The sequence below is a fragment of the Mirounga leonina genome, unplaced genomic scaffold (genome assembly GCF_011800145.1).
Source record: "Mirounga leonina isolate KUSES-001 unplaced genomic scaffold, KU_Mleo_1.0 Mir_150, whole genome shotgun sequence".
Lineage (NCBI taxonomy): Eukaryota > Metazoa > Chordata > Mammalia > Carnivora > Phocidae > Mirounga > Mirounga leonina.
This window is the reverse complement of record NW_023270374.1, coordinates 15365116-15392406: the sequence shown is the minus strand read 5'-3', so window position 1 is coordinate 15392406 and position 27291 is coordinate 15365116. Positions and strand designations below refer to the sequence as shown.

Here is a 27291-nt window from a genome sequence, read left to right as displayed (position 1 = left end):
ATAAAGAAAACCAAGAAAGAGACAAACCAAAAAACAGACTCTTACCTATAGAGACCTGATGCTTTACCAGGGGCATGGAGGTGGGTGTGGGAGGGTGAAATAGGTGATGGGGATTAAGAGTACAAGTATCATGATGAGCACTGAGTAATGTATGGAATTGTTGAGTCACTATATTGCACATCTGAAACTATTACAACACTGTATGTTAACTACACTGGAATTAAAGTATTTTTAAAAAGTAAATAAAGGCTTTAAAAAAAACCCTGATGTCCTAGCCATACCACAGATCAATTAAACCAAAATCACTTGGATTGGGGCCCAGACATCAGTAATGTTAAAGCTCCCCCAAGTGACTCCAACATGTAGCCAAAATTGACAGCCACTTCTTTAGAAAGACACAAATATCAGCAAGGCAAACCAAGAATATATGAAAGGTAGTATTTAACTAGACTTAATTGGGCAGATATTTGCTTTTCTGACATCTCCAGACACTACCATTTATAATTCCAACTCTGTGATTCCAAACTTGAAATTATCCTTTGGCCATTAGCTGTTCGGATTATCTTTGCAAAATGTACTCTGTCTGCTATTACCCAAATGAAGAATAAGTTTCTTAATATGGACCAATAAAAATTGGCAAAGTCAGGTCTCACCATTGCTTGAGGTAGACGAATGGAAACTTCGCAACGTTTCACTGTATACACACTGCTTACACACACACAGTTGGAGATATTCAGGAAATAAGTCTTCAAATAACTCTAGTGATAAGGAAAACACTCTCCAAGTCAGCTCACAAAAGACATCTGGTAGCCACATCAGCAATGGAAGAAGTATCCCAGTTTACATAGATAGCATGATTTGCTGCACATTTTCAACATTTTGTGCTAAGCGCTACTTGAATATTTTTAATGACTGTGGAATACTTAAATTGAGTAAAATGAGCACCAGATTTTTTTTTTTTTAACAAAGTGCTGGCCAACGATCTCCTCCTTACAAATTAATCTGCCCCCAAAACTGTTCAAATGTGGTTTCTTGAAATGTACTATCCTGCCCAGCTTTCCTTCTGATAAGACTTAGACTACCCAGCAAGTCCTAAATGCTACTAAAACACACACCCTCTTCCTCTCTGTCCCCAAATAAATGTGTTCTGATAACTGAAGGGGGGGAAAAGAGAGAGAAAAATCTTTTTATTTTACTAATAAAGAACAATCTAGTACATTAAATCTAAACCTGGAACATTAAAAAGCAGGCTAACCAATCCAATGCTGGCCCAGTGAAAACCACTTGTAATCCGCAGGTATCAGGTCTAACAACATAGACTGAAAGAGAAGACAGTGGTGCCACTAAGACCAGGGGCTGACGGGTGGCGGCCTGAGCCAAAGGCAGACGCTTAATAGACTGAGCTGCCCAAGCGTCCCCTCCCTTTTTTTCTTAATGAATGACCAGTGCTTAGACCAGGGCCTGGCAGAGTCCTCTCTCAGGACATGTTAGCTATTATTACCACGTCAGAAACTCCTTCAAGTAAACATACTACATTATAGATCTAGGATATATGCTCATATATATAATGTATAGGATTCAGATTGGGAGCCCTGGGGTTGGTCAAACCTGATTTGGAATCTGAGATGCCTGCTAGGGGACCACCTTTCCTTAAGTCCGCATTTTCAGGAGCAGTTTTTGCGCACCAACATGTGCCAATCACTGCTCAGGCTTCTGGTAAGAGCAGAAAACAAAAGACACTGTTGTAAGAATGAAATGGCAAGCCGCAGTCTGGGACAAAATATTTGTAAAATATATACCTAACAAAAGCCTTTTGTGTAAAATGTATTTTTAAAAGCTTTAACAAGAAAAACCCAATTTTTAAAAATGAACAAAAAAATGTTAACAGATACTTCACTAAATAAGATATACAGATGGCAAGTGATACATAAATAGATGCTCAACATTATTAGGGAAATGTGAATTAAACCATGAGATACTACCACTCCGGCTAGATTACCTAAATTGAAAAAAACAGATCAAAGTGCTGGGGAGGCTATGGAGCAACTGGAACTCTTACACAGAAAACAGGCTGACAGTTTCTTACAGAATTAAGCAGACACCTACTGTAGGACTCAGCCATTTCACTCCTAGATATGTACCCAAGGGAAGTGAAAGCACATGCATGAAAGCTTATACCTCAATGTTCATAGCAGCATTATTTATAAGAGAAAGTGGAATCAGCTCAAGTGTCCATCAACAGATGAACGAACAAATTATAGTAAACCCATACAATAAAATACTACTCATGAATAAAAATCTACTGATACATGCAACGTGAATCTCAAAATAACTATGCTGAAACAAAAAAGATTTTTGATCCCATTTATATGAAATTCTAGAAAATGCAAACTAATGTATAGTGACATCAAGTCAGTGGTTGTCTGGGACAGGAGATGCAGGGAGAAGAGATTTAAGGAAAAAGCAAGCTTTGCGGGTGACAGATTTGTTGAGTATCTCGATTGTGGTAATAGCTCCATGGGTATACACATATATCAAAACACAGATTGTAAAAGTTAAATACACAGATTATCGTATGACAATTCTCTCTCAATAAAGCTCAAAAATAGACACAAATGAGACAATATATAAGCAAGCTCTTTACTTTCCGAAGATTACTTTTTAATAGGGGTAGAGCTAGACAGAAAACTTTTTAAGTACATACCACATAGTTCTAGTAGAATTAAGATAATTCCCATGATACTCACCAAAAAATAGATTCAGGAATATTCACAGCAGCATTCTTTGTAATACTCCCAAACTGAAAACTGGCCAAATGCCCATCGACAGTAAACTAGAGTAAACACACTGTGGTAGAGTCATACAATGAAATACTACATAGCAATGAGAATGAGTGAACTACTTCTCATAGGTGAAACACTGAGCAAAGGAAGCCAGGCAAAAATAAGGACTTCTGATCCCAATTTTACTCAGTGCTGATAGAAGTCAGGGTGGCAGTTACCCTTAGGGTCTAGTGACTAGAAGGGAACATGGGAAGGGGCTTCTGGATGCTAGTGATATTCTGTCTTGAGCTGGGTGCTGGTACACAGGCGAGTTCTCTTTGCAAAAACTCAAGTTATAATCTTAAGATTTTTGTACTTTTGGGACACCTGGATGGCTCAGTCAGTTAAGCCTCTGCCTTTGGCTCAGGTCATGATCCCAGGGTCCTGGGATGGAGTCCCACATCGGGCTGCTTGCTCAGTGGGAAGCATGCTTCTCCCTCTGCCTGCCGCTCCCCCTGGCTTGTGCACTCTATCTCTGACAAATAAATAAAATCTTTAAAAAAATTTGTGTACTTTTTGTATATATGTTAGGTTTAATAAAAAATATTTTAAATAAAATTAAAATGAAGCCACATGATGTGATAGGGATTGATTGCCTGTTTTAGGCTGAATGTCAAATACCTCTGAGCAGACAGCAGTTAGGCTGAGCCATGAATGACAAGAATGAGCCAGATAGGTCAAGTTCTTGGGCAAGCACATTCAAGGCACAGAGAATGACAAGTGAACACAAACAGTAGAGCCAGGCAGGGAGATGAGGTGGGAGAAGTGAATAGGGGCCATACCATAAAAGGGCACCAGAGCCTAAGTAAGGAGTTTAGATTTTACCCAGATCAATGTGAAACCACTGAACAGTTCTACACAGGAAAGATTATGAAATTATTTGTATTTTTGTGAGTTGTCTTGCCTTTTTAAGCCATAGTTTCATCATCAGTGAAATGGGAATAAGAAAATAAATGATATAATGCATATAAAGGGCTTAGCCTAGTGCTTAGCCTTCAAAAAGTGCTAACGGTTAATATTGTTTATTTTTATATATTTTTAATATACATAAATGTATATTTTATATTTTTATATATTAACAGCTAATATTTCATTAAATTCAAGACAGCAAGAATTACAAGATGCACCATTGTTTTAGAAGTCATTAAAAAAAAGTTGCCATTTAAAATATCACACTATTACCTTATCAGTTACGGTTTTTCGTTTACCTTGCAAAAGCTTGGGATCCCATGTAACTCTTTAAGCATATAGACAAAGTAAAGATTTAAGTAAAAATTTAGTAAGTTCTTGGGGCGCCTGGGTGGCTCAGTCGATTAAGCATCTGCCTTCGGCTCAGGTCATGATGCCGGGGGTCCTGGGATCAAGCCCCACATCGGGCTCCCTGCTCGGCTGGAAGCCTGCTTCTCCCTCTCCTCCCCACTCGTGCTCTCTTTCACTGTCTCTGTCTCTCTCTCTCTCAAATAAATAAAATTTAAAAAAAAATAGTAAGTTCTCACTAAAACATCTACCATTCAAAACCTGACTGCTCCAAATCCCTTTTGGACTCCAAATCCCTCCAACTCCTTGTTTTGAGCACCTGTGCAAGGCCATAGTAATGACATGACGGTGGCCAGCTTGAGGTCATGCAATACTTTCGTTATCCATACTATTAGCCATATAAATCTGGTTTAGTATCTGCACTGAAAACAGAAATAGGATTACCTGCCACCATTCCTTGGGAATGCAGGGAGCAAAAACTGAAATCCATTTGTGGAGTGCTTGGAATTTCTTGGGAAGCAAGGCACTGTGAGGGTCCAGGTGATGCTACGGGGCCATCTATCCCCTGACCCCTGGAGCCGCTCTCCACAATCACACACTCCGCTTGAGCCCATACTCATTGCTTCATCCCCAATGCCAGACCCTCCCCAAGTCCTACCAGGAATAGTAATTACTTTCATTCGCTCAATCATTGTTCAGGTATAATTTTGTCACGGTCCTATTGATTCTCTGTCTTCTGAATAATCTGTTCTTACCGTGGCCTCTAGTGATTCACAAGAAGTCCTTATTCTGATTCAAGGTCTACTGCAACGATTCTTTTTGTTTGCACTGTGTGGAAATTTTTCCTTTCTTCTGCCTACTAAAATGGTAATTAAATTTAATCCCACCAACCTACTCAGGGGAAAATACAATCTGATCCACTTCTATTTCACAAGCCCGATACCAGCTCCTGCCTGACTCTCCAACCACTCAAACCAACAAGATCCTTCTCTGGTTTTCCCTTCCCTGAGGCCAGACACCCAGCTTCTCATAGCACAATGTGAAGATGGCTCTCACTAAGAGGAAAACACACGGACCATTTGGGGGACTCAAAAGTCACACTCCAGTGGAGCTGCGCGTTTGGAGTCATTGGAGTGTGAGGGTCAGTCTGCTTTAATAAAAGTTCTCTTAACAGGAACTGGCACTCTCGGGTCAGTACCGCTTTGTGGCTATGATGGCCGGCTCTGCGTGACCTTGACCACGTTCCAAAGTGGCAGCGTAACCTTGGGTAAGTAACTTCTCTAAAGCCTCCGTTTTGCCATCTGAAATATGGGGATTACTAGAGTACTAACCTCCGGGGTTTACTGTGAGCATCACATCAGCCACAAGGAAGAGTGAAATAAAGCTTGGCGGCCATTCCCATTATTATTAGTTTTAGGATTCTACTATAACTACTATTACTACCACACAGACATGGCGTAGAGGAAGAACAACAGGACAGCTGAATGCTCATCTCGTACCTGCTACTCACCGCTTGTAACTGAACAAATTCTCTCAACTTCTCTGGCATTTCTTTGAAGCAAAATCGCGCTTTAATATGAATTTAAGAACATACACATCAGGGCATTCAACATACTAACAGTTTGTGGTAGATGTGGCATCTCAAAACCACTACAGCTTCAAACTCTAAGTATAATTTTAAATCCGTACAATCCAAAAAAAAAAAAAACAAACCTTGTATCCCATAGAAAGACTTCAAGTCTCCACACAGAAGAGCCTCAGGTATCAGCAAATGACAATGTGCATTTATCGAGTGTGCCTGCTCTGGGCCAAACATGGTTTATTCATTCAGTCAACACATATGTACTGATCCCTTCAGATGTTCCAGGCCCCGGAGATAGAGGGCTAAACAAAATAGACAAGGTCCTTGATCTTGTGGGGAAGAGGTTTTAATGGTTAAGGAGCAAAGTAATAATAAAGTAAAAAAAATAATAGTAATAAGATTTTATTTATGAGAGGGAGAGAGGGAGCACGAGAGAGCACAAGCAGAGGAAGAGGCAGAGGGAGAGGGAGAGGGAGAAGTAGGCTCCCTGCTGAGCAGGGAGCCCGATGCTGGGCTTGATCCCAGGACCCCGGGATCATGACCTGAGCCTAAGGCAGATGCTTCACCAACTGAGCCACCCAGGTGCCCTGAAATAGTAATAAATAATAAACAGATCACTGAAGGAGATAATTTCATATGGTGGGGGAAAAAATGTGTAGAAAGTAAACCAGAGTCACATTTGGGGTCAGGGATGCTGCCAATCCACAGCAACCCTAATGAGTTACTAATAGTAATATATTTTTTTAATGCTTAGGAAATCAATGCTCAGAGTAACTAATAAATTGGGTCAATTTGCATAGCTTACAATGGTCCCACATGTGCCAAACTCAGGATCCAATGTCTTACCCACTATGCAAAGTGCCTTTTTATTAATGAGGTTTTGCTTGGTTAACGGTCATGGCTAGTACAGAGTTACACAGCAGGTTGGCCCCTACAACTTACATCAAATTCCCCAACTGTCAATTCTGAATTAATGAGGTTGAACCAGGTAAGGGCCAAACACAACCAGACTGCAGTAGTAGGACCCTCCTCCCCACTGGGTCACAGAGCAGCTGGGGTCATCAGCTTACCTCTGTCACATAAAAATTCAGCTGCCATTTCCAAAATAAATACTCAACTGCTTCTGTTGTAAAATTAAAGGCTGCTGAATCTTTTTGAAAAGAAAAACAAAGATATGAAGAAATGCAAATTCAGAATGAATAATCCCTTCAAATACTTTTCTACTCAATGTTCTTTCTGCTCTTCGGTCTGGAGAAAAATTGTCCCAGGGAAGAATTCCACCCCCCCACCCCCAGGAGGAGGGCCTCAATCTTCTCTTTTCTGGAGGAGAAAGTACAGGGACTTACAGATTTTTCAAGAAGGCGACCCAAAAGGAGGTCAAAGGAGGGGAAAGAGAGGGATACGGAACTGCCAATCCATCAACCTGGGAATAGCAGCTCACAGAGCAGAGTTTTCTAGAAGACTGACTATCTGCAAGAACCAACAATACAAACCACAGCAGGGAAAGCGAATATACCTACAGATGCACATAGACCTGATGTTCTGAAGGCCACTGCTGTTTAATCTCTGAATGGCAGATGAATTTATCATAAAGTATGTATCTGACAATGTTCCATGGAAAAGACTGAAAACATTATGGTTTCAGTAGGGCTGAAGGCAATCATCAGATGGGATTCTAAGTTTGCCATTTTCTCAAGAACGCACAGACATCTAAAACCAACATAATGGTAGGTGTACATGGTTAAAATAGAACATAGACTGACAGGAGGACTGTAGAAATAATACAAACAAGGGTACTGTACATCATTTCAACTAAATAACAGAGTGGTTACCAAAGGTGCTTTCCAACTTGTCCTGTCCAAAATTTCAACAGACCTAACAAAACTTGAAGCTATACAGGGCATTGTGATACCCAATCACTGAAATCATGGAGTGAAAATATACTGTGTGATAAAACCAAAGAGAAAATATCAGGAGAGGTTGAAGGCTTGGGTGCATACATTGCATGATAGTTTGGTAGGACATTATGTCCCCACTAATCCACATACGTTCATTTCCCTAAGAAACAGTTAGGTTGCAATTATCACTGATTTTCTTCCCTTTAAGTTAGGTTCTGAATATGCAAATGGCTTTTCATTTTAATTTCATACTAAATCAGTATATGCACACAAATCTATTTCTTACCAAGTTTCCAAAATAGAAGCAGCAGTACAATGGCAAAATTAGGACACAAAGATAAAAAGCAAAGATCGTAAGAGGATGAGGAAAAAGAATCTATGTATAGTGTCTTTGGAAGCTAATTCATTTCCAGGAAAATAGAAATTTTTAAATACAATTAGTTCAATAAATTAGAGCTGTCAAAATTACGTGACCAGAGAAATTTCACTGGGCCAGAAAACTTTGTAGGTAATAGAATTACAATGATCAATTTTACTTTTATCCATTCTAAGGAAAATTTTTTTTTCATGACTACATCCATTGTTCCTGCTTCTGATAACATTCTGATGCTCCTTATGAATTCTCTCTACCACCTTCAGTCATGGTCCAGGTGATTTGGGAGAAAGTAACTCCACTCTGACTTCTGACTCTGGGGATAGTTTCGTGCTCAAGTGGGGTCAAAGGGTAATACATTCCCCCCCCACCCAAGAAATGAGACTAGGAAGAGGCACTTTCATGTGACCCACAGAACTAACACTGAAATCCAGTCCTGAGATTTTGTTGGAATTCTTGGGTCGGCAAGTATTTTCTGCATTTTAACATTAGTAGGGTCTAAACCTAGAGCTGGAGGGGGCCATCTTGCCAGAAAAAAAATGGGAGAATCTGCTTGATAATGAAGCCCACCCAGAAACATACATGGCTGGGAGACAGCAAGAAATGGCACCCTGATAATACTTCTGAGCCCCTGATCCAGATATATCCCTGGACATTTTGACTATTCAGGTCAGTAGAGTCCTATTTTGCTTGGTACACTTTGAGCTCAATCTCTCTGAGTTGAGTCTTTTTCAAGCAACAGAATCTGGTTGAAGACACTCAGTCTGTGCTTCCCATAGCATCAGGCTACAAATACAACTTCAGCCTATAGGAAGTCCATTCAGTATTTCCTCATAATATCACCTTTCATGAAAATGAATCAACAGTTAGAAATCAGTAGAAGTAATGCTTATTTTCTTTAAATGCATTTGACAAAATTTAAATTTCCCCTATGTTCACAAAGCCTCTCTTTTATTTTAGATTCTAATTAAATGGGCCAAACTCCTATTTTTGGAAGATACAAAGAATATGTGCACTTAGAGTTTTCACTTGCAGCCATGGTTTAATAGAAATTGATGGAAAGACATGGAAATGCAAGGGTCTCTGAGCAGCTAGGTCTCTCTGAATTTCTGCAAAGACCAGCACATACTTTCTCTACTCTCCTTAAAACTGCCATTGCCACTGTCATGACCGCCACAACCTGCCTCCTCAAACTGAGCAGGTCACTTTGTCTCTGTCTTCGAAGATAAAAAGAGAAGGCTCCAAACAAGAACATTCAGCTTCCTACCACCAAGCTTCCCTGAAACTATCCCATCCTGCCCTTTACTCCTCTTCTAGAACAGTCCTCCTGGCTACTCCTCCAGGTGTCCTCTGGGTTCACCTCCCCACTATATCAATGACCAGTTCTTGAAAATACCCAACATGGTGGCTGTTTGGGTTAAGAAACATCAACAGGCAAAATATTTCACACGGAGCCTAACACCTCATCAAACCTCCCAAGTCACAGCATTATCCTCATTCCTGTATTTTATAAAGATGTATTGAGCAACTGAACACAGAGGGTGCCATGTGAAAGCCTTGATTATAAATACCTGAAGTCTAGCTTCTTCCCTCAAGCCTCTTCCAGTCCACCAGGAGGGAGAGGGAAAGGGAACAGGGAACACATGATTACAAGTCCTGGTGATCCTCTCCACCAAGTTTGGACCAAACCTAGGACATTTTAAGCATTGTCACTGCAGGAGGAGGCCATTCAGGCTGTGGACTAAACCACAGGAGGCGCCATTCATATCAACCACAGCTGAATGGTGCCCCTGAATTTTTCCAACACAGACGTCCTGAATATAAAGGAACTGAATGGTGAGTCCTAAAGTTCTGAATAGGGGAGGGCAAAACTATAACCCTCAGGGATTCAATAATTAGAGCAACCAAAGATGGTAAAGAAGGGCTCAATATTGATGGTCCCAAGCCACTGAGGATCACTCTTCCTCTAGGTCTGACAGCTCTCTTCAGATTTCTCCTCCTTACACCTTTTAGGCACACCAGAGATTACAAAAGGACTCTACCATTCTGGTGTTTCTGCCATTCCTGGTGGGAAGCTCTTAAAACCATACCTCAAATCCAAGGCTTAGACATTATTTTAAAAGTGCAATGCTTTGGGACCTGCTAAGCCTGAATATCCTAGTGTGGTCACTGATATGACCTCATCAACTTCAGATCCCTTTCTTGCACCACACTGTTTGAGGCAGATGGCCAATTTTAAAACACCTTCCCTACAATCCCAAACCACTCCAACTGATAATTTTCATCAAGGAAACCATCTGGGTTATTTTCTGAAACACTACAGGCTGCTGCCTGCCTGCCTGCCCAGTATCCATTCCTCACTTCTTGCTGATCAAGTACATTTCAACACCCAGTTAAAATGTACTAACATTTACTGTATACCCATATATAAATATGACTAAGCCTTGTCTCTCTGCCCTCAGCATACGTGTTACACCCCCTTCTTTCTCTATGCAAAACTATTTTTGGTTTGGGGTTTCTTTTTTTTTTTTTTTAAGATTTTATTTATTTGACAGAGAGAGACACAGGCAGGGGGAGTGGGAGAGGGAGAAGGAGGCTTCCCATGGAGCAGGGAGCCCGATGTAAGGCTCGATCCCAGGACCCAGAGATCATGACCTGAGCTGAAGGCAGATGCTTAACGACTGAGCCACCCAGGCACCCCTGGTTTGGGGTTTCTAGTAAGGCCCAGACTCAAGACCATTTTTATTATTCATGCCAACAGATAGAACTTTTATTATATTTTCTCCACATTTCTCCTGCTTTCATGTTATCTGCCACTAAAAAATGATCGTGGCATGAAATACATTATTTGGGACACAGAGTTCCATTAATGCCTTGGAGGAGATGGCTTACCAACTGGCCCACCAGTGCCTGACGAGAATGCAATTGCATTACATGGGTAAATGATTTACTCCTGGGGTATATTTTATCCTCTGCTTTGTCACAAGGTCAACTGTAGTCTTAACTTGTCCCATTTTTCAATATCAGATACATTTAACAACTGCATGTTTAATTACCTAAGACCCCAAGTCAGTACCGACAGTTACATTACTGCATTCATTTGGAATGACTATGACTATGAGAGCAACTTACCTCTGGTTCAATGTCTTTTTACCCATTGTACATGTGGTGTCTTTGTCTAAGCTAATAGATGATCCAATCAATACACTCACAGTTGGCTAGCAAAAGATAGCCTTTTTAAAAAAACAAAACAAAAACAACAACAAAAAGTACAATGACCTCTGAAGTTCTGCAGGCACATGCTAAGGAAAAACCAGGTATGGATAGATCAAGCCCTGTTAATGCCGCCCATATGCCTACTGACTTCCAACTGCCTGTATCTGTGTTCCTAGGAGCTTTTTCCAAACCACGTAAGGTTGGAAATACAGATGAATTAACATCCCCTGGGTACAGTCTTCAACCAGTTACAGATGGAAGTTAGTGTATAAATATCTCAGCTCTTCCTTTTGGATGGAATAATTCTGAAGCGTGAGTTATACACCATTTCCAGTTCCTCCAGTAGTAAATTGCAATTTTGGTAGATTTTCCTTCCTTATGTTACTTCCCCCTCTCTCCTAATGATGTGCCTGTAACTTTCCAAATAAACTACTTTTGTTCCTGAATCCTTGACTCAAGGTCTGTTTGGGGAGGGGGTAGGGGGAGGGAACCCAACCTAAAACAGAGGAGGACAGAGGAATAAGGTTTTAGAACTTAATAAAATACTTTTTGCCTTCATCTTTTATGTTTGCGGGAGAATAGTCTTAATAGAGCAAGGAAGATCTGCTCCTGGATGGGGACTCTGCCAGTTTCTAGTCATAAAATGAGAATAATGGCAGCACCTAATTTATAAGCCCATTGGAAGGATTAAATAAGATAGGGCACATAATGCCTATAAGAATATCTGGCAAGTAATACGTGCTCAAATAATCTGTTATGGTAAATACCATTGTTCTAACTCTGAAGTATAGCTTTTCTTTTTACAACCACATAAATAGCTTCTCGAGCACCTACTATGTGCCATAACTTCATCTTGGGAATTATTAAAACTGCTAGAGACAGAGCTCTGGTTCAAATTCTGTCAACATGTAACTGCGTGAAAAGCTATTTTCACTAAGAAAAATCTGGACAATTAGCAGGGCTGCAGTAACAGTGTCCTCAGCAGCTCAAGAATGGGGTTGAGGTTTGACCCAAAACGAAAATTCTATTTCCAAATGAAAAATTGTGAGGGTCCTTGCAAGAGGCCAATCATAAGCAAAGAGGCAATCATATGCAAACTGGAATGCAAAACCTCCACCTCGTGTCCACAGCCCTTGCAATGTGACTGTGCAGCAGCTTTCTTTAAATAGAATCCACTTCCCTACCCCTTAAATCTGGGCTGGCCTTGAAACCTGCTTTGACTAAGAGAATGTGCCTACAGTGACCGTGTACCTCTCCCAGTCTGGGCCTTAAGAGGTCTGTGTGCTTCCCTTTTCTTTTGGATCCCTGCTCAGGTGCATGGGAACAGGCTGAAGGTAGCCTGCTGAGGATCAGGGTCATGTGACCCATTCAGCCCCATCACCCCAAAGTGCAGCCAGTCAACCACCATATATGTGACCGGGTAGATTCTAGAGGAGCTGGTTCTGCCGGTTCTATTGGATCCACCTCTGCTACCCAAACTCTTTTTTTTAATTAGATATTCAGAGGTTTATCTTTTTATTTTATTTTTAAAGATTTTATTTATTTGACAGAGAGAGACACAGCAAGAGAGGGAACACAAGCAGGGGGAGTGGGAGAGGGAGAAGCAGGCTTCCTGATGAGCAAGGAGCCCGATGTGGGCCTCAATCCCAGGACCCTGGGATTGTGACCTCAGCTGAAGGCAGACGCTAAATGACTGAGCCACCCAGGTGCCCCACCCAAACTCTTAAATGGAGAATTTCCCAAGATTCAGCCCTTGGATTCCTTCTCTGTCTAAACTCACTTGCTTTGGTGAGGTCATCATCCCTACCTCCAGCCCAGACTTTTCTCCTTAACCCCAGACTTACAAACTACTCAACATTTCCATCAGAAGTAGATGCCCACTGTTTAAACTAAACTCCTAATTTACCCCTGGAAACCTCCTTCTCCCACAGTCTTCCCTTCCTTAGGTGAAGGCAACTTCATTCTTCTAGGTGCTCAGGTCAAAAACCTTGGAGTCATCCTCGACTCCTCTCTTTCTCTCATAACCTGTACCCAATCCTAAGGAAACCCTACCTTCAAAATATGTAAGAACTGGGTCACAACTCACCACTTTCACGGCTCTAAGTCTGGTCAAACCACCATCTCTCTCGCCTGAATTATCACAGTGTTCCCCTGATCAGTCTCCCCACTTTCATACTTTCCCTTTCTCGACAGGGAAGCCAGACTCCTGGTAAAATAGGTCAGATTCTGGCCTCTGCTCAAATCTCTCCAGTGGCCCCCCCATCTTGCTCAGAGAAAAGACTAAGGTGTCCCTGCTGGCTCCAACCCCTCCTTCACTTTGTTCCGGCCACACTGGCCTCCCTGCACTTCCTCCCGCAAGTCAGGCATTGTACCCTGGGGCCTGCTCACTGGGTTCTCTCCACTGGGACATTCTCCCATCCACAAGACAAGGTAGATCTACATGGGTAGTTCCCTCCTTCAACATCACCTTCTCAACAAGCCTATCCTGACCCCCCCCTATTTAAAACTGCACCCTTTCCTGCCACCATCCCACCCATTTCCTAACCCCTTTATCCCACTCTATTTCTTTCAAAGCACTGATCACCTTCCAACATTCTATCCGTTTCTTAATTTATTGTTTACTGTCTCTCCCTGCAGAGGAGGGATTTTTATCTATGTTCATGGAAGTGCCACCCCAGTAAACACAGCAGTACTGAATGCATGTCTGTTGAATAAATGAATGACTAGTTAGGAATGGTCATATCTATTTTTATCCTATTTTTAAATTTTTATCCTTTAATCCTTTTTTAGCCTGTCAAAAAACCCCAAAAACCAAAAAACAAAGCAGAAGCAAGCAGGCACCACCCTAAAAGATCCAGTTATCTTTATTTTAATCCTACTAGTTAAGTGATTAACTTGGAACCAAAGATTTTTGTTTTATAGTGACATCGACAGTCCTTGCACACCCTGGTTTACCTAGGAAAGAAAGCCCCCTCGACAGGCAGGCCGTGCTCTATGATTAAAATCAGGTTGAGGTTTGAAAAGAACTGGGAACCACTTTCTTTTTCTTTTTTTTTTTTTTTTTAAAGATTTTATTTATTTATTTGAGACAGAGAGAATGAGAGACAGAGAGCATGAGAGGGAGGAGGGTCAGAGGGAGAAGCAGACTCCCCGCCGAGCAGGGAGCCCGATGCGGGACTCGATCCCGGGACTCCAGGATCATGACCTGAGCCGAAGGCAGTCACTTAACCAACTGAGCCACCCAGGCGCCCCGGGAAGCCACTTTCTAAAGTCTTCTCTCACTCTCCTATCTCAAGCAAAGAGTAACTCTAGGGAAAACTCTGGAATTTTCTATCTCATTTGTTTTCCATTACTTTTTAGTAAGGTACAGTGATAGCATTATTCTCAGTCGCCCTGGGTGATTCCAATATTGATTTTGAGATTCTTCCAGCTATTCTATAGAGTGCATATCATTTATAAGGTTCTACTTCACTTCTATGGGCATATTTGCAATCTGAATGTTTTATATTTTCCAGATGATAGTATCATATGAAATATGATAGCATCCTTCTGAGTTTTGATAATCCCTACCTCCAGGAAGCTCGAGACCATATGATTTCCTTTTCTATTTTGGTTTAATTCAAATGGACCACATGAGGAAGTTTTTAATAATTATCCCACATTGCAAAATACTGAAGTTGAGTTGCTGAAGCCTAACTATGCAAATATTCCCACCAAATATTAAGAAGGCTTAACTCAATATTTTTTTTCCCTAGGATGGAATTGTAAAAATGTATCTTTCTGAAATCTCATTTGCCTTATATTTAAATTATGAAATAAGCTTATATTTTTAGGAAATGAGATGAAGAAGGAACATTGTATAATAATGACTCAAAACCATAAAGCGACCCTCCCCTGTAATCCAAAGATGACAAATTCAAAAGGCTTCAAGGCACAAGAGAGCAACATAAACAATTAAAATGGCCTGATGGGATCCCACAGAGAGTGATGGACACTGTGACAAAGTGAAGACTCCATTACCTGTCTATGATGGAGGCAACTGCTAATCAGCTACAGTGGATGGGTGCCATAAGAAAACACAGGACTGCCAAATTTTGTGTTTGTGTATATATCAGGTTTTTTTTTTTTTTTTTTTTTAAGAAAAGAAACCTGAGTTTTTAGGGGAAATTTCACACTATGTGTGCCAAACGGAACATATCTAGGCCACAAGACTCTGCTCTAAAATGGCATTGTCAAATGTTTAGTACCTAATTCACAGTGTTCTCCCCCACACTTTAAAAGGACAGCTCAACTATATTTCGCAGATAGTAAAAGTCTCTAGTCGTGTTCCCTGATTCCTAGTTGTTAGTGGGCTCTGGGTGTTGAGTGTTTCTTTCAACCAGTGTAGACTGCTAATGTGGCCATGCAGGTACCCTCCACAGGAATCCAAGCTGAAGGCAACATAGTAATTGCTGTCACAGTGTATCTATACACTACTTTTAAAATCCCTTCCAGTTATCACCCTAGAATCTTCTCTCTCTGGGCATCCTGCCACAAATATCTGTAACCAGAAGCCTGATGAGACCCCGGTCCCACACTGGGGAACCCCCTACTTGAACCACTTACTTCGATTCATTTCCCTCCCAAGCCTTCCTGGTTTTTCTCATTTTTGAATGCCTCTGTTACTATGGAAACACATGGTACCAAAGACCAGAGCAGAAACGACTAAAACCCCAGCTTCCCGTAAAAAATACCAACTAATATTCAAGCATCATCGACTGTGCATATTCATACCAGGTTTGAGACATCAGAGAAGTGTAAGTTACATCTCGTAATGAAATAACTATTCTTAATATTTGTTAAAGCAGCTCAGTCTATTTACTCTATTCCTGGAAAACTGGCTCTTCACTTATGGTTTGCTTCCTTACTCTTTTTTTTTTTTTTTTTTAAGATTTTATTTATTTACTTGAGAGAGAGAATGAAAGAGCACAAGAGGGGGGAGGGTCAGAGGGAGAAGCAGACTCCCAGCTGAGCAGGGAGCCCGATGTGGGACTCGATCCTGGGACTCCAGGATCATGACCTGAGCCAAGGGCAGTCGCTTAACCAACTGAGCCACCCAGGTGCCCCTCTTCCTTACTCTCTTTTCAATGTATTTAGAAGGTCTACTTTACACCCATATCCAATATTAAAATTTGTCTCTAACCATAAACAGAGGATTAATCTTTCCTTCCATATGTTTTTCATCTATAGAAAGGAGGAGAAAAAAAAAATGTTCCATGCTAGTATTAAGGAAATGGATTAGACCATTGCTAGGTCCCATCCCAGAATTTTAAACAATGACATTACTCTTTTGCATCTAGACTCATTTTTTTAACCTAGGTAACATGCATTTATCCACAAACATTTTTTCCGCCCACAAACATTTATTGAAGACCTGACATACGTATGCATAAAGCTGGGTGCTGGGGATACAGGCACCAAGAGACAAGTTACCTGCTTTAGAAGAGTTCTCAGTCTTGTACAAGAAGGGAACCAAGTAAGAAAACATCTACCAAATGGTGTGATGACTGCTTTGAGAGGGGTAACCCAAAACCAGGTGGAAGAAGGTTTTGGGGGGTGGGGGGATGGGGGGTAGGGAGGGCGGTAGCTGGGTAGGAAGTTTTCAATGGGATGGTGGTAATCAGGTGATCCAATGTTACTTTTGAGGTGGGAATGAAGACAAAGAGGCTGACACAAGGTCTAATTGAGAGATTCTATGGAAGTGGTGATGGGGACAGGGATAGGGCATAAGCGAGAAAGTAGATGAGATTTAGGGACTCCTTGGATATGAGGGGGTAAAACAAACTACTATTTAACTCAAGTTACTAATGGCTGTTACTCAAATACTATTGGAAATTTCCTTTTGTTATTTGTTTCCATGTCTCTGAAGCCTAGACAAAAAAGAAAACTCTACAGTTTAAGAATTTTTTTTTCCTTTAACCACCAATCCCCCCATCACTGTTTATATTTTTAGAGATTAAATCATACCCACGTAGCAACGGTCTCTACTTTGGGAGAAGAATCTTTTAAACAAATGAAGTTTTCTAGTCTTCACTGCTAGGAAGTTCTTTTCCTGGGTCAGTAAATTGCAGTGCAACTAAATTAGGCAGGTGGGCAACTCAGCTGACGGTTAAGAACAACTTAGTTTGAAAAATCAGTGTGTTATACAAGTATCTATTTGCATGACTCAAACGGTCATCCTTAGAAGCAAAGGGGTCAAATTCCATCCAGAAAACAGCTAAAGAGTTTCTTAAATAGTATGTCAACCTTGAATTTGAAAAGTGAAGCTAACAATTGTTGACTCTCATAGAATTTATATTTGGGACTGAAGGTGTGAGTGAGTGAGCTCATGCCCATCCTCCCTCCCTCCTTCTATAACTTATTAAAGGAGTGATGGAAACAATGCTTGGATAAAGGCTTCTTGATTCAGTTGGACAGTAGGGAAATGGATGCTTGGGATTGTGAACCAGCGCTTTATAGGAAAAACAAAGGTACTCTTCACTGCTAATTTACTTTCATCAATGACCTAAGTGGCAATTCCCCTGAAAACGGGCAAAGGGAAATCTCCTGACATCGGTTTTAAAATGTAAATCAAATGTGTTTCTTATACAAGCAACCAGATATTGATTTTTGCTTTTGATCATTCGGTTAATCATAATACTGAACACAGCAAGGCCATCAATGCATTTACTTTCCCTTTTCACGGGGAAATTTGCATGAACAGAAATGCTGAATCAGAGGATTGGAGAGTCAGAATGGGTTGATTAATCCAGCGCTTTGTACATTATTGAAGGTTCAAGGACTCCAAACAAAACTTTTCTTATCTACTGACATCGGATTTCGATGAGCCAGAGTTTGACTCCTCTTCATTACCCTACCTAACTGCAGGGTAGTTTGCCTTGAATGACCTATAGCGAGCGCTCTTCTGAAGATTAATTAAGATATACAGGTAAAATACTGGGATGAGGATTTAATGCATCTTGTTCAGTATGTTAGCTATTATTGTAGGAGTGCAATTCGCTTTTCCTCTGATCTGTATCGTTGTTGCACAAATAGCTAATTGCGTGTGTGTGTGTGTGTGTGTGTTGTGTGTACAACTATCACCTTTCTAAAAGATTTAACTGAGCAGGCCCAAGCCTAACATTTGAGGGGGCAAAAGCACAAATGGAGTCTTAATTATTATACATTTAAATATGATAAAACAAGCTAAAAATTGTTAAACATGTTCTATCTGCCTAGCTTGACAAATACGCCTTCATAGCAACCTAGAAGACAAGTTTAAATTCAGATTTCTTGAGTTCCAGAACCCAGCCAAGCAAGGAGCACCAGCCTCCTGCCTGGTCCCCTTGCTCTTTCTACCCTAACCTCCAGCACCTGTGTGTGGACTACAATATCCTCCTGTCCCAGCTCCAGCCACACTTCCCACGAACAGTCTTTCCTCAGCCACCCTCGGGCCCAGGAGCCTTTTGAGCAGGGAAATCCAAGACCTGGGTATGCACAGCACAGCGCAGAGGTGGCTAAGGTGGCACATGGGCTCTTTGATTGGTACAGAGGGGTGTGGCTGTGCAGGTACGAAGAGGTTGGGGGACAGAGCAGCTGAGCTCTTTGCAGGGCAATACCCGGCGGCGGGGGGAGGGTGGGGGGGTGAACCCTCCTAGTAATTTAAGATTTTCTCAGTCCTATTATTAGTGCAACTGAAGAACAATTTCCTTTTTTCCCTTGCATTTGCAAGTCTTTCCTCAGGGAAAAGTTTATAAATAATTATAAAAGCAACATGAACCTGAGCATGAAAGTACCCGGATAGCCACAGACATTTCCTGTTTATGACAAGAACCGTGGGAAGAATACCAACTTACCTATGGATGTTTGGTATTATGTACCAAGCTACTTGAACGGAGACCACAGTTATTCATGGTGGACCAAACTCAAACCTTACTACAGGACTTGCTAAATATAAAACAGGCTTAGACTTGTGTTAATGCCCCCGTCCATTTCCAAACTATACCTCTTGCTTCTGAGAAACTGTTTTTGGATAATCCTTCCCATTGGTTCTTATCTCACTGGAGAATGGGACCTTCCCTCAAAACTCCTGCCCATCCACAAAGATCAGGTCTGAAAAGCCCATCACTGCTGACCCTGGGCAAAAACAGCATCTCCTGGGTGAGGGACCAGCACGCACACAGTGTCCTGAACCTTGTAGGAGCTGTGATTCTACAGCTCAGATGTTCTCTGGGGAGAAAGGGAGCTGGCTGCTGTTCAACCCCACTGGCCTCCAAGTCCTGGGGTAATGGGCATTTTAATTCTGTCTTTTTGTGTTGGTTTGGTTTTGGTTGTGTATCACCCATCTTTGTTTCTTTGTTAGTAAAGGGGGCAGTGGGCCTGCTAATCTAGGTGCCTTCCCCTCCCTGATGCCCAGGGGGCTGAGTGGGGAGGAGGGGGATGGAGGGCAAGTCCAGCAGACTGTGGCCTAGCCCTGAGCAGCCTATTCTTGGCTGGAGCCCGTTTCTCTAAGCACCTGATATTTAGAGCCTGGAGCTGACTAGATTCTGGTTTGCTTGCAAGCCTGCTTTTTGGTCATTGTTCTGTTTTTTGTTTGTTTTTGCCCTGTGCTCCCCCTTCCCCATTCATGGCAATTCTCTTAGCTATCTGATAACCTTCTAGTAAATTCTTTTTGCTCAAGTTAGACAGTTTCTTTCATTTGCATGCAAACTAAGAGTCATTGCTGATACACTTGGCAGAGCTCCTGACACAGAGATAATCAATGAATGTGTGTTACATAAATGATTATAACCTGAATGTGTAACACTACCATTTTTGTAAAATAATGGTTTTTCTGATTCATAAGACAGTGCTATTGACTAATTTTTTTTCTTGATATGGAAAGGTATAAAAAAGATAAAAGCAAAGCCATAATTCTACCATCCAGACATGGCCTAACTTTGTTTTTGTTCCAGCTTTTACGTATCTATAGGATATTTCCATCTCATGAAACACACATCATTGCGGACTGGCTTATTTCTACTTAAAACTGAGGTTGTTCCACATCATTACATAATCTTTGAAATGATCACTTTTAATATCTCCATAATTGTCTATTATTTGGGGACCTTAAAATACCTTTAATGAGCCCCCCAATTTTTAGTTTTAAAGGGTAATTTTTTCTATTGTTTTTGCCTGCCTCTAATTCCTCAGCAGAGACTAAAATTAAAATTAAAAGCCAGAGAAATGATTGTGTCAAATAATATGAACTTTGAAAATATTTGTCAAAGGCTTTTAAAACTGTCCTCCAAGAAGATTGTATCATGTAATTATCCCACCAGCAGTAATGAAAATGTCCTTCTCACTGCATCCCTCCTGGTACTGTGTATTTCTATTTATATATATACATATATACATACATATTGCTTGTTTAATACATGAAACATGGCATCTCATTTTTGTCTGCATTTGCATTTCTGTGGTTAATAGTAAGAATTATTTATTAAATATGTGAATTAGCCTTTTTATTTCATCCTTTCAAATCATTTCTTCAGATAATTGGACAATTCTATTGGGGTGTTATTTTCTACTTACTGATATGCAAGAGTTCTTCAGTGCAATTATTCTATTAACTGTTCTGTCATGCTTGCTGTATTCTTCTCCATGATTATTTTCTGCTTTAAACTGTATATTTTTGCATACGAAAGTTTAAAATATATTCAAAGCTATCTTCTGCTCTGCCATTCTTTGCATTAATTCCTAAGTATTTTCTTCTGGCTTTGTTTCTCACCTGCCAGATCAACTTTCCAATATGTTTGGAATTTAGTGAATTGTGTAAACAGAGGTTCTTAGTTGAAGGTTTTCTACCTACTTGGCATGGTGCCTTGGTTTTGTCTAATACTTCTCACTGTTTCAGAATGCTTCTGTTTCCCAAAACTACCTGAGCCTGTTTTGAGGCTACTCTATTCCAGTGAGCTATCTATTGATTCCTCCACCAGAACTACACGTCTACAATGTCATTCAATGACCAGATTTTTATTTCTATAAGGGTAACCCGCCGCCACATGTTCTTTAGCAAAATCTTCTTGACTAGAGTCCTGTAGTATTCTTGTGGATTGATGTTAGAATCATTTCATCAAGTTTCCCCAAATCCCAAAGCAATAAAACTGTATGATTAATTGTGGAAGAGTAACTACTTCATAATATCTTTCTACCCTAAGAATAGTACGTTTTCATTTGTTCATTTCTTATTTTATGTGTTTGAGTAAAATTTTACAGCTTTCTAAACAAGTCTTTAGATGCTTATAATTCCCAAGTATTTTACATACATTTCCTATTTTTCTTAAGTTTATATTTTTGTAGATTTATGAACAAAATCCTTCTCTATTTTATTTTGTAGTCGGTGAATACTGGCATTTTGGTGTAGCCACTAATTTTTAAACATGAATTTTATAACTAACCATCTTACTGAAACAGAAGTTTCTTTACGTTTTAGTTGACTCAGTTGTGTATCACTTTTACACAAAATCAAGACACAATGTCCGATATTTTGTTACTTAGGTGAAAAGTTATACTTAAACATACGCATTAAATATTTTTTTTATAAAAGCACTTTTCATGAAATAAGATTACATGATATTGAGGCCATCCTAGAAATCCAAAATTTAACTTTGTAGTCCTGCATTGAACCACATTCTTTTCCCCAGGGTACTCAGTCTTGCTTTTCAAAACTACCCAGAAGTGCCCTGAACGAGACATTCAGTCACTTCTCACTTGGATTAAATAAGACAAATAAAAACAATTCAACAGCTGATTAAGAATTTTGACAACTGTGAAAGACAAAGAAACACACCAGGAACTTGCTCTTGTATAAAGAGCAGTTTGTCTCTTATTTTAACCCCAGAGACAGTAGGCAGAATGACTTTTTAAAGTAGAACAGGGCCCACCTGGGTATAGTCAAAAAACAATTGCATGCTCTTCTGTATAGGAGCAGATTCCTTTTTCCACAGATAAGCCCAAGTTTCCTATTTTTAAAGATAAGGATAATAGTATCTACTAATTATTAATTCATGAAGTATTTATCGTGCATCTGATTTGGGTTCTGTGTTACTGGGAAAGACTGGAGGACTATCTCTAGTAATGAGTGGGGATAGGGACTGAGGAGAAGCTGGTTATAACAGAAGCACGATAAATGTTATTACTGCACATTATTATTTATTATTAATCTCTAGAAGGCTAAAAGTCTAGTTCCCCATTGTCCCCCTAAGGCCTAGCATGGCAAATATAAATGTCCAATAGGCATTTGTGAAATGTTTGTTGACTGACTGATGTGTTTTTACAAAAACGTCAGTTGCTAGAAAATATTTTGACTCAATTCTTAGCTGCTTGCTTAAAACCAATTCTTAGAAGATGCATTTGTTAAAGCCAAGAATACTCCTCTTTTGAAATCAGAATGAGTTTCTCAATTGCTCTTTTTATACAAGTTAGTAAAAAAAAAAGTTTCTAAAAAATCAGATCTTTAAGTTGGCACAGAAAAATGCTGTAAGAGTATTCATTCCTTCACTCATTCGCCAATATTGAACATCTTCTACATGCAAGACACAAAACAAATGGCCAATAGAGTTTACAGACATTAAACAAACAAATAAATAGGAAATTGCAAATTGAGGTAAGTGCTATGGAAGAAAATTAGAAGGGTGATAAGGAGAATGGGGCTGCTGGGGAAGAAAGACCAAGGAGGCCCGAAGGATGAGTACAGTTTGTATTGGCAAAGTATTAGGGGAAGTGCTTGGGATACTCAACAGAGAGGAGGTCAGTGTTAACAGTAGCAAGAGGGGATGCCCAAGATAAGGCTGGCTAAGTACCCAAGGCTCAGACAGTCTCTGGAACCCATCCCAAGTATGTGAATGCATTTTATGCAAGAAACTGACACAATCTTATCTGCTCTAGAAGAATGATTGGAGGGACCAAGCAAGGAGCCAGGGGTCTTGCTAGAAAGTAATGCTAGTGATCCAGGAGAGAGATGATGACTTGAGGTTTGATGGTGTGGTGGTAGGGATAGAAAGAAGAATCTGTCAATAGATATATGTAAAAGACCAAATTTATGTAACTTTGGGGTGATTTGGGATATAGAGGGCACAGGGAATGAAGGTGTCAAAGACGATTCTCGAGTCTGGCTAAAGCAACACCATGGACAGTGGGGCTATTTACCAAGCTAAGAAAGATTGGAAAGGTATTACGATTGGGGTGTTTTTGTTGCTCTTGTCATTTTTCTTGTTCAGTTTGATTTTCTGTTGTTTGCATTGTGTCAGTGGGGTAGAAAAAGAGAGGAGGCAACATTAACGAACCCCATTGGGATAGGGTATGTCAGGTAGGTCACCTGTAGGAGACTGAGATCCTGGATCAGCTGGGTTTCCAGATAAGTGATATTTGTCTAGTACCTGTGAATGCTGCTCTTCCTTACCATGGTTGGGAAACATCAAATATGTTAGCTGGATTAAATAACCTTGAAAGTCCTTTCCAAACACATAATACTCTAATTCATATGCTGAAATAATCAGGCCATTAAACACAGATCACAGGCATGTTGACATACTGGGCTGAATAGCGTCCTCCCAAAATTCATGCCTAACCAGAACCTATAAATGTGACCTTATTTGGAAACAGGATCTTTGCAGATATAATCAAGATGAGGTCATACTGAATTACAATGGACCCTAAATTCAATCTGAATAGTATCCTTATAAGAAGGGGGAACTTAGCCATGTGAAGAGGGAGGCTGGAATTGGAGCTATGTTGCCACAAGCCAAGGAACACCTGGGGCCACCACATGCTGGAAAAGGGCAAGAAGGGATCCTCCCCGAGAGGCTTCAGTGGGAGCAGGGCCTTGTCTACACCCTGATTATGGAGCTCCGGCCTCCAGAACACTAGAGAATAAATTTTGTTTTGAGCTACCTGGTTTTTGGCAATTTGTTATGGCAGCTCTAGGAAACTAACAGTTGGAGAGTTAGATCACTTGTTTGGGGCTGACTAGCATTAACACAGGGAATACAGTATAGGGTAAATAAATATCCATTTCCCTTCCTCTTCTAAGGGTCACCACCATTTTCCTGGTGGTTTATGAGTAATCCACACACCTACCCATTTAGGTAAGTCTCTCTGTCCCCAGGATTGTATTACAGGGGAGGAAGCTGTGACTCCGAGAAGTTAAATAGCTTGCCCAAGATCACAAAGCTAAGAATGGAGGAGTCAGAGCCCAAACTCAGCTGTCTCATCACCAAGATACCACGCCCCGAACACCCGCCTCTCACACCTGCAGCGTTGAAGCAAACTCTGACAAAGGAGAGGAGCTGCCAAACTGTGTTTTCAATGCCTGCCATTAACACTCACATTTATTAGCAGAATACCGAGTTGCAGGTACCTAGTATAATCAATCTTTACCCCTTCCCAGAGGAACACAAAAATCTTATTTAAGACCAATACTATCAATAAACTTGCCAACAACTCTATTGCTTCCATTAGCAGTGCTTCTGCTTTGCACATATGTATTCCAAGTCAAGGTATTACCATCAGATTGGACATTTATGACTTTAATTTACTTAAATGCATTTTTCTCAAGCATTCCCCCATTTCATTTTGATGATACTGACTCATTCTTGCCACCTAAGGAGACCATAAGAATAGATACTCCAAGTATGGAGGAAAGGGTCTCTAAACTTCATGGTCACAGATGTCCATCCTTTAAATTCTAAAGTAAAAAATAAAAGCATATTCTAAATTTATCTCCCTTCCTTAACTCAGTGAGTTGTGAATATAACAGATACAGAAATTTAAGGTGGCAGAACTGTTATTCTGGGGTGCCAGTTTCATAGAATTCTAGTGTAGGAGGGGTCTTTCAAGAGTGTCTTGTCCATCTGGACTCAGGTAAGAGAGATTGTGTCTACATACCACCAAACTCCAGAAGAGACAAGGGAGGTGCTGAGAGATTTTGTGAGTTACCTAAGACCCGATGGCTATTTCTTGGTAGAACCCTGTGCAAGGTTTCCCAATTTCCCCCCAAAGTGTATTTAGCCTCCCAACCTGTCACCAGCTATTAAAGATGACACTTGCCCCTGGCTTACTGCCAACTTCTCTATTAATTTAAAAAAAAAAAAAAAAAAAAACCACCACAGGTAGCCCCAATGCTTCAAATTCCCTTAACTGATCTCTAATGTTGAATAACTAGCGTCCCATGTTTAAACCTCCATCTACACACACATGGGTTCGAGAAGGGCAAACACGCTTCTCCTCCAAACCGGGCACAGATGATCTCCAGACTTTTCAAGTTTACCCTCCAGGAGGCCGACATCACACGCGATTTTGACAAGAGTTTGGAACCGAGATCCTCTTCCACGCTCTGCCCACACCCGTGCCCAGGAGAAGTTCTCTCTCTCCATTACAACCCACCAAGCGCGCGCGCGCATACACACACACACATTCACACATACATACACACACACACACGCAAGTAACAAAGGAAAACACAGCCCCATAAAGGCTCAGCTATTACATCTTCCAGTCCACACCTGCCAAGAGACAAAAACCATACGGAAATCCTGCCCTGGCAATATGTGCCACACACCTGGGGAGAAACAGGCACCCTGGCACCCCCCTGGGCGTGCGCGGCTGTATACACAAAGAACCGGTGCGGGGCTTGCTAGCGGTCCGGGGGACCAGCGCACTCCCAGAACTGGTATCCGGGGGTCTCCCCCGCGCCCTCTCGCCCGGCAGAAAGGAACTATCCTTTATTTGACCCGCAGAGAGCCCAAGCTGGATGGCAGCGCATGGGGGGTGGGGGCGGTCCCCGGATCCCTGCCCTGCAGCCCGCCGGTCCCCAGCCTCTGGCATCTCCTAGGCGATGCACAACCGCGCGCTGTCAGACGCCCGCTTCGCATCCTCTGCCGGCGAAGCGAGATGCCCGGGGTCCGAGCCGTGCTCATCCACGCGAGCGCCCCTCCCTGCGCCGCTACCCACCCAGGCAGCCCAGCCAGGCACGCCTGCCTACCTGGTGGCTGGCTGTCAGCGCAGCGGCAGCGCCTCCTCCGCTTCTCCTCCGCCGCGGCTACATCGCTCAGAGCGCCATGTTCCCGGTCTCGGCGGGCGCTCGGCGGGCGCACGTCGGGCAACTACTACGGGCTGGGTAGGGGCAAGAGGGGCGGGGGCCAGAGGGAGGGGGTGGGAGGCAGAGCCGCGGCTTTCTACTCTCCACCCAAGCCTCCCCCAGCTACTGAGCATGCCCAGCTGCCTGGCTTCGCCCCTAGGAGGACTTTCCACGAGCGCACGCAGCTGTTCCGGGTTTTCGCGGCAGCCGGCGGGAGGCAGGCAGTAGCAGCTGCGGGGGGGTGGGGGGGCGGGGGGCGGCAGCGGGGGAGGGTCGGGGGAGTGTCTCCACTCTGCGGAGCCCCGAGCCGGAGAAGGCAGCCCCTTGCCAATCCAGTCACCCAGTCGCCGTATCCCCGCGCCGGGCAGCTCCTGCACGCCCCCTCCGCACACACTGGGGGTTCGCAGAAATTTTGTGCAGGACCAATGCGGGGCTGAGCTTTGCTAAAGAGGAGAGCGTAGAGGCGGGAGGAGGCGGGGCTGAGAAGCAGATCCTTCCGCTAACCTCCTTGCTGCCACCTGGACCCGTGCTTTTCAAACTTCAATGTGTCATAGGATTAAAATGCAAATCCAGGTGCCTCAGATTCTACAAGCTAAACAAGCCCCCAGGTGATGTTGTTGCCGATGGTCCTCTGACCACACTGAGTAGGAAGAATCTCGAGAACACCCCTCTATGACCTCTGTGTGGCCATCCTTCAATAAACCAGCCCAGAAATGGTCTGTGGCATCCACAGAGGCGCCTCCTGCGTACAGATGGTGCGGTGGCTAGTAAGGGAAAGTTCCCCCCCTCCCCAACACACACACACACACAACTGGGTTGCTGTGCAGCCCTGGAAGAAATCACACTAGGGCTGGGCTCTGAGCACCCAGCACAAACTAGCGACTTTCTGACTTAGAATTTGAGGCTTAGGGGAACAATGGGTTCCTGGACTTCTCCATGCTAATTTTGCTAGTTGGCTAGCAAACTAGTTGCTGCTTGAGTTGCTCACCTCAAGTCTGAACCAGTCT

General features: G+C 41.9%; 1 protein-coding gene across 1 annotated transcript in view; it reads right to left on the bottom strand.

The window, feature by feature from the left end:
* Positions 1-26348, bottom strand: part of PAK5 (p21 (RAC1) activated kinase 5) — a 296558-nt gene extending 270210 nt beyond the window's left edge. Inside the window, exon 1 of the mRNA XM_035005847.1 lies at positions 26189-26348. The gene's annotated coding sequence lies outside the window, so the exon portion shown is untranslated. The remainder of the gene's footprint in view (positions 1-26188) is intronic.
* Positions 26349-27291: the final 943 nt, after the last annotated feature.